Below are 13,433 nucleotides of genomic sequence, written 5' to 3' on the forward strand. Positions count from 1 at the left end.
CCCCGCTATATATCGAATACCCGCCCGCCCTCGTCGACGGGCAAAGATTAAGTAACGCCTACAACCTTTGGAGATTTTACTTACTAAGTGCTTGGCCAAGACCCACTTTGGATCGCTGCGCCAGTTCGTATTCTTTCATTTCGCATATAATGAGTAAGGCTAGGAATACCTCCATGCCTTTTCTTTATTTTCTCTTTTTCTGATTTTAATTGGTTTGAGGAAGGTATGTAATAAAGATACAAATATCACATTTTTACATCAAATAAAATTACTAAACAGCAATAACCACTGGTTTTTAAATATATTTGTTAAAATACTAAGAAAAGGAATTAGTAAGTATTAGTTTTTACTTATTTGTACGTCTACTTTTTCAGGCTGTAATAATCTTTGCGAGGGAGGAGCGGGGTGCGAGTTAGCAAGCCTTGGTCAGTGCCCCGCGCGCGCTGTAGCGATTTGGTCGTGTCCCACCGAGTTTGCGACCGTCGTATATATTCAGTTATATACCAATATTTATAAAGTAATAAAAAAAAAGTAAAATATTAAATTCGTGAATATATTTATTTTAATATCAGCTAGGCATGTGCCAGGGACTTGGTTAGAGGCGAGGTGTGCGTAATAAGGTAAGTTACATTATAAAATTATTTTTGTAATTATAATTTTATTTGGAAAAAAATATTTGAACTATATTGAACGCGTGTTATATTGATAAAATCGTGCGAGATATTGTTTTTTCTTCCCCATTTTGTTGCCGTAAAAATAACAATGCGTATTAATGTTATACGTCTGATTTGTAACAATAATATAATGCTTATTTACTTAAATAATTCAAGATTCTACATAAGGCTATACATAGACTATGTTTACGGATTTGAAAAACTAAACATTACGTTAAAAAAAGATTGTTGCTTTTTAAGTGTTTATTAAAAATATTATTTGTTTTTTTAATTGTCTATCAATTAAATACTATTTTAATTTGACGTCATAGACAATAAATATTTTTTTTAAATTATGTTTTAATATTTTAATTATGAATTAAATATCTTTCTAATTTTAGAAAGAACAATGTACATTAATTTCCTATTGTTTCAACAGCTTCAATACTCTAAGGTTTTAAATTATTGTTTGTGAATTCACAAAGACGGTATGGTCTTTGTGATTATTATCTCTTTCATGGAGCGAACGACCCTTGCTTTGTGGTGGTCCAGACGAAATAATTCTAGCTATATACATTTATATTGAAGTTCTACGAATATTGTTTTACCTTAATAAAACATTATGGAATATGTTATTCAACTCTGAACAATTTATTAAAAATTATTGGAATGTACTTAATATACTGATTTTAAGACATCTTTTGTCTTGTGAAATTATAAATTAAAAAAAAAGTAATCTTCCAAATCTTTCAAAGGATTGATCTATGGACGTTTGTTTGAAGGTATCTCCAGAACGACTGCATGGGTATCAATAGACTGGAAGAACATATACTAATTACGTTTTTTTTATTCCGCCCCGACGAAGGCGACAGCTATTATTCCACAAAATGCTACGTAACAAGATTTTTTTTAAATCGGAGCACTAGGAACGGAGTTTAGGGGAACATACATAAAAAATACAAACAAATTGATAACCTTCTACTTTTTGATGTTGGCTAAACACTGCTGCGGACTCTACCAATGTTAAAATTTTAATTAGAAAGTTCTATTACAAATTAATTCGTCTATATTTGGTGAATCACCAAACAATTTTACAATTGCACATGTTATCGTAATTGTCGGTTATGCTTCAATGAGCTATGAAGACTTCTAATTAAAATAACGTACGAGTAATGTTTACCACACAAACATTGGTTATTATCAAATAAAACCAGTTTCATATTGCTTGATATGTTTACTATTTTGACGTACATGTACGTTTATAAAGCATTTATCATAATAAAACTCTCATTATCTAATCAATAGTTATTTAATGACGTGTAATGTGTAATTTCTCTTCTCCGTCCGCGTGCTAATAAAAAATTAGTAGCCTATGTGTTCTTCCAGACTATTTTACCATCTATGCAGCCGTTCACGAGCCGTTCCAACATAATATTATTGGGTTGTTCATCAAGCTTTTCGGAATTATACTATAACTGGTTAGGTTTTATCGGTAAAACTTAGGATTGTCCGGGATTCGTACTTAAACTGAAATATATCTTCATCATCATCAGCTCAGTACGTCCCCACCGAGGGGCTCGGAGCCTACCCTAAGTTAAGGGTGACTAGGCCATGGTCAACCACGCTGGCCAAGTGCGGGTTGGTTGACTTCACACATATCTTTTGAATTACTTCTCAGATATGTGCAGGTTGCATCACGATGTTTTCCTTCACCGTAAATAAATATATCTTACTACTATTATAAATGCGAAAGTTTAGATGGATGGACGTTTAGAATGTTTCTCCGCAACGGCTCAAATGATCTTGATGAAAGGCACACATGTAGAACATAGTCTAGAACACATTGGCTACTAAGTTTTTTTTAATACGGGCAACAGCCAGTAATAACATAAAATCTGAAATTAAATTTCATGTCAATTTCAAATGCAACTATAAATATAAATTAAAGGAATTTCAACGGTATAGAAGTGTCCTCTAGGGAATTGACGGAATCGATATATACCTTTTGTATGTGCAGTTAGTCACAACGTTCAATTTGTGTGTCAGGTCGATCGCTGCGGCTTCTAGGTCAGTGCTGCTGCATTACCATCGCCCAAATTTTATTGAAGTGCTTCAAATTCGAGCGAAAGTCGCGACCATAGCAAACATATTTGTCGAGCACTTGAGCAGTTGAAATGAAATTTTATCAACATTTAATATATTTTAATTTATTTTGAAGATTTTATCGAGTCTATTATTAGATGGCTTATTAAAAACTGCTTAATAACTTTAATTTCATCTGTGTCTATGTATTAATGTTGTTAGGGAGAGGGTTAGCAAAAGATGGATGGATTTGGTAGATGGGCAAGAAGGGGGTTAATTCAGATATGACGGCTCATAGAGATGTATGGAGGAGTAGTATATACTGTACCGACCCTCCGTAGTGATAAGGGCAGGGTGTTAGGTGTAAAGTATTATTTTTATTGTAAATGCAAATGCTTACATGTTTGGATAGATGTTATTATAGATTAGAAGCTATCTCGGGAACGTTTCAACAGATTTTGATGAAATTTGACACAGACGTTGAATATAGTCTGGAAGAACGTATAGTCTACTAATTAAGTTTATTTTTTAATTCCTCGCGGATGGAGTTGCGGGCGACAGCTAGTGTTATCTTTTACGATCGAAATACAAAAATAAAGAGATAGGGTTTGTTAATATTTTCTTCTTAAAATGTCTATTGCCTCGCATTGTTATAAATTGCACTAGATATTCAAGATGGAGTGGAATCTATGGTCGTATGGTAAAAATGAGCGAAGGGTTATCATCGTCATCGAATTATAAGAGATACATATTAATTAAAAGCAGTTTAACTTTAGTTTCCTAAACCGTTAAAGTTCGGACTCTGGTTAATTGTAGGAAACTGAAGACGTTTGATATTTAAGTTAAGTTCAAATGACTCCGTCGGATGTCGGCTGCTTACATTATAACTGTATTAAACTCTGTCACATTGCAAACGGCTCTTAATTGACAAAGTTTGAAACACTTACTCGCTCCAGAGTTCGCTTATTGCACGTAAATAGCAACATAGTAGCTTATTATACACTCTCTGCAACTTACTAGTTTCAGCTTAGTTAATATATTTACTTTAATATATTTTTATAAAGTTATGAGGTTGAATGTGAATGGCTACAAAGATAAACCAAAGAATGTAAGGATGGATTTGTGAAAAAGGATATGCGTGAGAAGTGGTTTCAGATATGACGGATGATAGAGATGTATGGAATAGTACATACTATGCCCACCCTCCATAGATATGTATGAGGGTAGGTTGATGATGACAATTATCAATTAGATAGTTTATTACCTACAATTTTATAAACGTAATTATAAGCTAAATGCTTTATTAACCTTTCAAATTTCTTAACGATTCGTAAGCACATTATGAAAACCAATAATTTCCATTAATAATTTACCGTTGTACGACGTGCCCTGTATTTACACAGAAAATAGAGCAATTAGGTGGCAATCATCGCATTTGTAACAGAATACATGAACGTTCGTGCATTAGACCGTTTAAAGCGTTGACCTGCCTACATTTGTGTCACAGCTAGATTAGTATTTTTTTAATCTGTGCGTTTTTAATTATATTTTTAAATTAGATTAGGTCATTTTTAGTTGAATAGATTGGCAGCCTAGTTAAGTAGGGTGAACTAAATTAAAAAAATAACATGTAATCCTTAACCTTCTTTGTTCTCTGATATTTGCCTGTGATATTGTTCTATTAATGCAAATATACTATGGTTAATTTTATAACATACTTAGTTAAGGACTACAGGATTTATTATTATCAAGTTAGACAACACCCTTTTTCTCATAAGGAAAGGATGGGAAGTGGAAATGGACTTTCCGGATGAGAGGATGCATGGAAGGGGAAAATATTTTCTTTCCGTGCATCCTCTCCTCCGTCGATTAAAGGTAGACAACGCATATGCAATTGCGTATGTCTATGGGCAACGGTCACTTCTCTATTTCAACGATTTCAAGAGGCCGCTCGCTCGTTTGTCACCTTATGATATAAAAAAAAACTTAAGCGCCTGACTCTACTTACTATCTGCTCTTTCAATTTATTTAAATTTTATTCGAAATTTAGAAAAACTTGTAATTAAATCTGGCAATAAAGTATGTAGTTTATGTCTGATAAAGATCAAAAATATATGGAGATCATAAAAATAAACATATAATGAATTGTAAAAGTTCAATAACGTTGAAAACAATATTTTTTCTGAATAAATGGCGTATTGTCGAGTCGTGCTTTGAGTTGGACTGTCAGGAATTAAAATGTAAGCAGCCGACGGTTCATTTGAACACGATTCAATTACGACGGCCCTCGAGCCTCCTCCAATTAACCGACGCCGGTTTGCGAGCAAACGAGTAACGACTACGTGGATTAAACTCACTCGGAATCTCCCGTTTCGTAACATTTTCTATAATTTTATGAATGTAGATGCTTTTATATACATAGTATATGACATTTAATTTTGTGATTTACTTATAAAAACAATATTTTTTCAGCCCCGCTTTAAAGCTTCGTACCCTTTCATAACTAGAGATAAAGCATAGAAATCCATAGACACAGTACATCCAATGCAATACCAACATTTTTTGTCGTTATTAATAAGTTATGTTTACTCCAAACTAACCCCCAAACAATCAAAATATTATTTGAATTATAAATATATTTTTTTCTTATTTTTACTTTACAAATAGAAATGAAACGTAATGGTTTCATTTTAGAATAATATTCATAGAAATCTCGTTGATCCTTCTGCACATTTTTCCTTTTACATTTTGCATCACAAATTGTGAATGAGAATTTATTTAAATTAAAGCAGATTTGCTCTGCAATTTGAGAGGTTTTTGGACTGAATTCATTATTTTCTTTTTATAAATCTTTTTTATACACTTATTTAAGAAACTGATTGATTATATTACATTACTTTTTTTGGTGTTAAACATATTGAACCAATATTCAATGCAAAGGCAAATAATATGCACGGCATTCAATGTGTTAAATAATTATTTAACACATTGCATGCCGATAACTTGTTTGGAGAGTTCTCTTGGATGCGGAAAAATTGTGGTGGCATGGAGTGTGTTAAAGAACAAGATGTAAACTATCTTAATAATCTAAAATTGTACACAGAGCAGCGCCAGTCCATTACAGTATAAGTGAATTACTGAGGACGGTGACACAAACAGCTATTAGCGGTGTACAAGCCGCAATGTAATAGAAATAAGGGGTGATGTTTATAAAAACATTTGAGTTTTACAAATATTATTACTAAAGTAGTTAATCTAATGTTTAAAGTACATCCATTCCATAGTCTCTACATATTGTACGATATTATTGACGTTGATTTTGACATCTTCGAGCAATATGGCCATTTAATATACTTTTTAATTTTTATTTCTTTCCGGCCATGCTTTTTAATATTCAAATTATAATAGATACTTTTTTCTTAAATTTGGAAGACAAAGACAAAAGCTTTGCCTGTTAAAAATGTCCCTTAAATTATATTACAAATGTATCAAGCAATATTTTTTGCTCCTTAATAAAAATGTTCTGCGGCAGTTTGGTAACTTTCCAATGCGAAGTCTCCCTAATTGGCTGGCTTTTGAAAGGGGATCCTCTTATTATAGGTAATGCGTATAGATGTCATTGAGAAAAGAAAATTCTAGATTCAAGATATTCTTATGAAACTCTCCATTATAATGAGATACTTATTTTCATGTGAGCCTTTGATAAACTTCAACGTTATGTAAATATGTGACACAATAAACAAAATACCTCACTGTGTTTAAAACAAATATTTTCACATATTATTAGCACAGTTACAGCTGTCGCCTGCGACTCCGTCCATACGGAATAAAAAAAACTTAATAAGCAGTCTATGTGTTCGTTCAATAATGTTCTACATCTCTGCCAAATTTCAGTGAGATACATTAAGCTCTTCCGGTGATACCTTCAAACAAACATCCATCTATCCATCCATACATCGAAACATTCGCATTAAAAACATTAGTAAGAAGTAAGACGTAAGTAAGACAGAAATATAAGATAATATGACGTTGTTAAATAATTTTGAAGATGGATATTTTCATGATTCAAATGACATTCAAATTATTGCTAATTTTTTCAGTCTTGTAACGTCAGAGCCTCAATCACGAGTTTGTATTAGATTCGTGCGTGAATTACACCAACAAATCTCATACTATAATACATCTATGACATTACGAATACTTTCTCGCAAATGTCTGGCAAATATTCGCGATAAACCCTCTAAGTTAACATTGGTTAGTTTATTGTATAAATAAAATTTTTAAAACATCGAAAGTCACGAATAACGGAATAGTGACTTTCGACTGTCATCTTTATTAATATATACGTTGTCCTTGTTGTACCAAAGAGTATGAAAGAGATGAAGATATGTATACCAGTATCATAAATCGAAACTCAATTTAAGATTAAAATGTTCACGAAATAAAAGAATATGAAAAGCTGACTCATGCTCCTTAGCGTCACTCTGAATGTAACCTAATTCAGTCACTTGACCCAATTAACCAGCTAAAGAACACTTAAAATTATTATAGTCAGTTTTAAAGCTGAAAGTTTAAAGTTTTAGATGATGGAAATGTAAGATTGTTTATGTTTTAATAGACAAAAGATTGTATATCTGTCATATCGTCATCCCTGTCATTATCTTTGACAAAACAGAGATATCAATATGTTTTAAATCTTGATTTTGGTGTCAGAAACCCACAGTTAGAAAATTACAGCACGAATTATGCTCGTTTACATTATGTCAGTACAAAGGCATACAACTGGCATAATGAAAATACTAACTGACGTTTGTGAGCCTATACAGTTCATACCATATTCGTTGAACACCTCGGTGTTCACGCTGCTCGTTTGCCCCCTTCTGTTATAAAAAAAAAACAGGGTTGCTGTACTACTGTACTGGCATAATATAAACGAGGCATTATCTCCAATACTTTCTTATGCGTTTGCACTCGAGTGAGTTAGTGATAGTGTATTTTGTGGTATTTCCCTTGTATTTGATTAGATATGTATCTGTAATTTGGTTTTATATATTACAACTGTATCTTAACAATTTTAAAACATTTTAATTCTAAATAAATTATTTAATTCTAAACAAACATTTTAAGTCTAAATAAATTAGAGAATAAATTGCCCTAATAAGTATTATAATTCCCTCAGGAACTTACACAGCAATCGATCCAGTATTATTTTTTAATTAGCTTAACATGTAATTTAAAAAAAAGATGGTGAATACATGCATTTTTTCCACAACTATGTAGCCCTATCGTAGTTTGCGAAGTAACCGTAGGCGGGAGGCTCATATTTTATTTACCGCCAGACAATTACTCACCGCGGCCTACATTCTGACTCATATGCTAAGCTAAACAATAGTAAAGGGTGAATAGTACTAATACAAATAGTATGTAACTAGTCATGAATTTTAATCACATAACATTTTTTTTAATATCAAAAGGTGGCAAACGAGCGAGCAGTCACCTGAAATCGCTGAAATAGCGAAGTGACTGCTGCCCATAGATATATACAATTGCATATGCGCTGCCTACCTTTAATCGACGAAGGAATGCGAATGTTTGGATGGATGGATGTTTGAAGGTATCTCTAGAATGTGTGTATGAATCTCGCTGAAATTTGGCGTAGATGTAGAACATAGTCCGGAAGAACAAATAGGCTACTAATTAAGTTTTTTAAATTCCTTGCGAACGGAGCCGCGGGCAACAGCTAGTTTTTAAATATAATAAAGCTATAGATGTAATATTATCAATATTTACAAAACAAACGATCATAAATGCTAAATGAATTTACTTCTCAATATTAGAAAAATTGTTGAATATGAAATCCAAATCTTGAAAAGAGCCTTAAGTTTTGTACAAGTGACCTCGAAATAGAGCCTCAATTAAAATACACAAAGACGCTGCTCTGTGGGTCAGTCTTAAATCTTTTACAACACTTTGTTCTATAAAAATATGTAAAAAGCAACGACTAGTTAAAATATTTTTTTATTATTTAAACATTATAATTCGTATGTTACGTAACATTTTCTCACTTACACAAATATTTAATTTGAAAAAAATTGATAAATTTTTAAATCTAATGCCAATTATCCCAGGACATAAACCATTGAATTTGAAGAGATTTTGACTAATTAATTGAATGTAAAAAAAAATCCTTGTCGTAATTTGTTCCACGTTGTTATTCAAATGAGATCGTCGCTAAAATTTAAATTTCGTCTGAGTGATAATGAATTCAAATAAAATGAATTTAGTCGATTTTTATTTTAGTTTTACTCTTTCCTTTTGGATATTTGCATGTTTATTAATTAAGCATCCTCATAGTGGTAACAAAGAAAGATTTTAAAAGCATCATAACTGTTAGGAGGAAAATCCGACACAGTTTCGGTGTACTGGCACAACACTAGCCTTACTAAAATGCCAACGTCTTTGTCTCCTCACTAATCATCCTGACAATTGACTTTGTAATGAAAGCGCGCCATTCGCGCCAAAGGATTCTAACTAATCTTATATATAAAATTCTCATGTCACAATTTTCGTTCCCATACTGCTCCGAAACGGCTTGACCGATTCTCATGAAATTTTGTGAGCATATTGAGTAGGTCTGAGAATCGGCCAACATCTATTTTTAATCCCGGACGGAGTCGCGGGCGACAGCTAGTAATGTCTGAAATTACTAATGTAATGCCAAATGCAATGCAATTAAAAATTTCAATATGTGAATGTTTGTTACAACATTAGTCCAGAAAGCAACAAAGGTAAATTACAATCAGTACGAAGCACAAGCTTCTTAGTTTATTTTTTAATTTCACTCAAAAAAGACGAAAGCGACAGCTACTGTTAATTAGCAGTAGTGTCTAGGGTTTTTGCAAAGCCAACGACTAGCGCGTATTTTGCGTGATACTGATGCTATATAGGACATTTGTACATAGAGACAGATTCTGTGGTAGTCACATATACGGACAGCTGGTCGGACGCACTCGATCGTTTGCCCGGCCTCGTCATTTCCAGTCGGACGTTTTAATTGGGCATTTGTCGGACTCCGGCCAGCCATTCCGCAAATTGCCAAACCATAAAAGCACTCAAATTCACGTGTTTGTTTTTCTATAAATGTTTGCGCTTATACGTTTGTTATGAATCTCTAGTAATTGGAATTTTTAATATTCTGTCTGTGGTAACTTATTTCTAAAAACATTAATTGATAATAATATTATTATTATTATTACTTTTAACCATGTAACTGGGATGGACAAAGCTAATTATTTCATATTTTTCCATTCAGATAAAACTTCTAATTTGACTTGTGAATGTTTAAAACTGTACAAAAATACACAAACAATTCTAGGCATATAAAAATGTTGTCACGTCTGCACACTCGCATAAAATTAAAAACAGTTAAACCGTATGCAAACGGGTTTGATAAAACTCCAGCAACGTCATTTTATGAGAGTAAACAAAGGCTGCAAAACAAAAGAAGGATCTACAAAGTGGGAGAATTGAAAGAGCAATCTAAATTCGAAAGAGCCGTCTGAATTTGAAAGAGCTACGTAAAATTGGCGGTCGCGAGTGACATGGGTACGCAACCGGTCGAGCGCACTTCACAGCCGGTGTGCTTTACTCGCGGCATTTTCTGCCAGCATTTAAATATACTAATACCTATGAAGCTCTATGTTGACTGGCAACTAATAAGTGTTACTTTACGGTAACTAAAAAGTAAATAACATTAGAGAGATGTAAATCAACTTTCATGAGTTCTTGAAATACCACTAAATTAAAATAATACTTTATCGCTTTACCAATTAATACGAAATCATAATTATGTGTTCTAACGAACAAAAAATACGTTAAAGTGTACTATAGTCAATCTATTTTAGGCTACAGAAATTTAAAAAACTAACTAGCGCTGGTATGTTAAGCCAACGAACAAGAGTACGCATTAATTATACCTAAGTCAGGTTAAATCGCACGTTCTAATTCCTCGCCTCTAGACCTACAGGAGTAATGACCCGGTATGTAGGTTATACAGGGGTAATTCCCTGGACTGAAATTGCTACGTACTCATAGCCCTAGTACAATACAAGTGGCACTAAGTAAAGGCCTGCATTTAAATGAACTGTATTACTTAACAGTTAAAGATTGACACGATATACTCCGACTAATACTAGCAATAAAAGTACAATAACAGACAATTCCTAGATTTTACTAACATCTAGTGTTTGGAAGAAAATCCGGAAATAGCCAGTGTATTGACTCAACACTAGCCTTACTAAAATATCGACGTTTGTGTCCCCTCATTATTCATTCTGACACTGGACTTTGTAACGAAAGCACGTCATTCGCGTCAAATGATTCTAACTCATAATGTCTAGAACTAGTTATATTCCAAATGTAATAGAGTTGTCGAACTATTGTGATTTATGTTTTGGACTATCATATTCATTTATTTAGAGCCACAAATATAAAAACTTTCGTGATTGTCTTTATTAAAATTTCATTTAAGTTTATTGTAGATCAGCGTTGATTTTTTTAATTAAATTTTATTCAGCATCTTCGACATTGTCGTAAAATTAAAACATATTTCCCAGAATAATACTTCAGTTGGGATAATAGGAAAGAGCAGCTATTGCAGAATCTATTTTTATGTCGAAATACAAAAGAGAATCTATTGTAAATGAAACATTGGCTGCAGACAATTCATGCTGTATATTAAAAAAAGAAAAAGTGAAGCGACCAGAAAAATGAATAGAACGGAGAAATGTATTTTAGTGTTAACTTGAATAAGCACTGTTCGCCTTTATTCTGATTGTACATTTATTTAAATCGAGTTAACTGAGTACAAAACATTGTTACATGGGGAAAAATGCTTTGTTGCTCCTTTATGTTAAAAGAGTAAGTAAGGAGAGCATGTAATACGAACAACTTACATGTTGAATTCTACTTGAAATCATATATTCTCAGTAAATCAACAAGTAACACATCAAATCGTAAGTGGACATGCAGAGGGAGAGCCTGCAGGACAATACGAATTGAAGCAACCTGCTACTGCTCTGGTAAATGGATAGTTCGTGTTAGTGGTTTGCTTAGCTCTAAACCCGGATACAATTTGATAGACATACAGACGTGTTCTGGAACTTCGTCAATAATACAATATGTGTATTGATTTTAACGCATCTAATTGTCCAGTTACTATTATTTAATGTTATAAAATATACTGAAGGTAAAGTTAGAGTTAGTTATAAGATCAGTGTCGTTTTATAGGTAACTAGCTATCGCCTGCGACTCCGTGCGTGTAATTTAAAAAACTTAATTAGTTGCCTATCTGTTCGTCTAGACTATGATCTACATCTATTCCAAATTTTAGTAAGATCCATGCAGCATTTTTGGAGATACTTGACAAACATCCATCCATCTAAGCATCGCATTTATCGTATTAGTAAGATTTATTTTATAACAAAAATAATTACGACCATATCGCAGCTTTCTCTGAATTGACTTTACAGTTCCATTGCCGGAATTTTGATTGATTTTTACAAATTTTTTAAAACAATTAAATATTAATTTAAAAGTTAACACGGTCTATAAGTTGAATCCATAATACTTTGGAATGCTTTATTGGCTATGGAAAATCTTTTATCCTAGCTCAGTCTATTATTCATCGTTAGAATCAAAACAAAGTCGAGGTATTTTGGTATTTTAATCAGATTAATACCGAAATGAATTCTAGAGAGTCAACCCTGTTTAAACTTGATGAAAATTTAATTTCCTTTTATAATTCTGTACATCAAAGAGCGAGGGTTAAACGGAAATTTCCACGAATGGAAAATATTCTGAAATTACAATTTTTTTCTCAACAATACACCGCTTGCGGACGTCGAAGCGTGTTTTGTTACGGAATTTAAACAATTGCCGCGCTTTCAAATTGTTTATTAAAAAATCCGGAATTGAAATTTCGAACACGCTGTATCAATAATAAAAAAATCTTTTGTTATGAATGAGTCATTTAAACCTTTCTTAGTTTTAATATCCCATACGAAATATCGAGTTTATTTTTATAATTCATCATGTCTCTGTACGTTGAACTTGTCATTTTAAAGCTAAATTCCCGAACTTGCATTTACTTGATTAAGAACTTTTTTCAAAATCATGACAAAACAAATCTTTTTACCATCAAATAATCTTTATTTGTTCTTTCACTGTTTATTAAATCCTATAATTGTGTACCCAAAATGGGTAAAATATTTTGTAGTTAGTGAGAGGCAATCCATAACTTGTGCAACAAAGGGCTATAAGAGGACATCGATATCGCGAAATGACCTCCCCTACCCACTCGAATGTCCCGACCCCTCGAGCGTGACGTCACATAAATAAACGAAATATACTTTGGCGTATTTCGCGGTCTATTCAAAAAGAAATAGGAAATATTTCTCTCTTCTTACATCATTTGTATATGTAAAGATTATTTATCAACTTTAATTAAAGATCTCTTTTAAGGTTGCTGTTAAGCAATTCTTTAGATCTTGTAAGTAGAGAACCAACGTTTTTACATGCGTTTATTTTATTATTAAATGTTTTATTTGCCCTGTTTAAAATTTTACCAAACGGGAGACTGATTTGTAATTTTTTTTATCTTTTTTCTAATTTATCCACTGTTGTTCCAAGTAAAGCAAC

General features: G+C 32.6%; 1 protein-coding gene across 2 annotated transcripts in view; it reads left to right on the forward strand.

Moving 5' to 3' along the window:
• The first annotated feature begins 455 nt into the window (after positions 1 to 455).
• Positions 456 to 13,433, forward strand: part of LOC106118838 (thrombospondin type-1 domain-containing protein 7A) — a 63,876-nt gene continuing 50,898 nt past the window's right edge. For both annotated transcript variants that reach the window (XM_013313593.1, XM_013313594.1), the window contains exon 1: positions 456 to 620. The gene's annotated coding sequence lies outside the window, so the exon portion shown is untranslated. The remainder of the gene's footprint in view (positions 621 to 13,433) is intronic.

This window comes from Papilio xuthus, unplaced genomic scaffold (assembly GCF_000836235.2).
Source record: "Papilio xuthus unplaced genomic scaffold, Pxut_1.1 DF827542.1, whole genome shotgun sequence".
Lineage (NCBI taxonomy): Eukaryota > Metazoa > Arthropoda > Insecta > Lepidoptera > Papilionidae > Papilio > Papilio xuthus.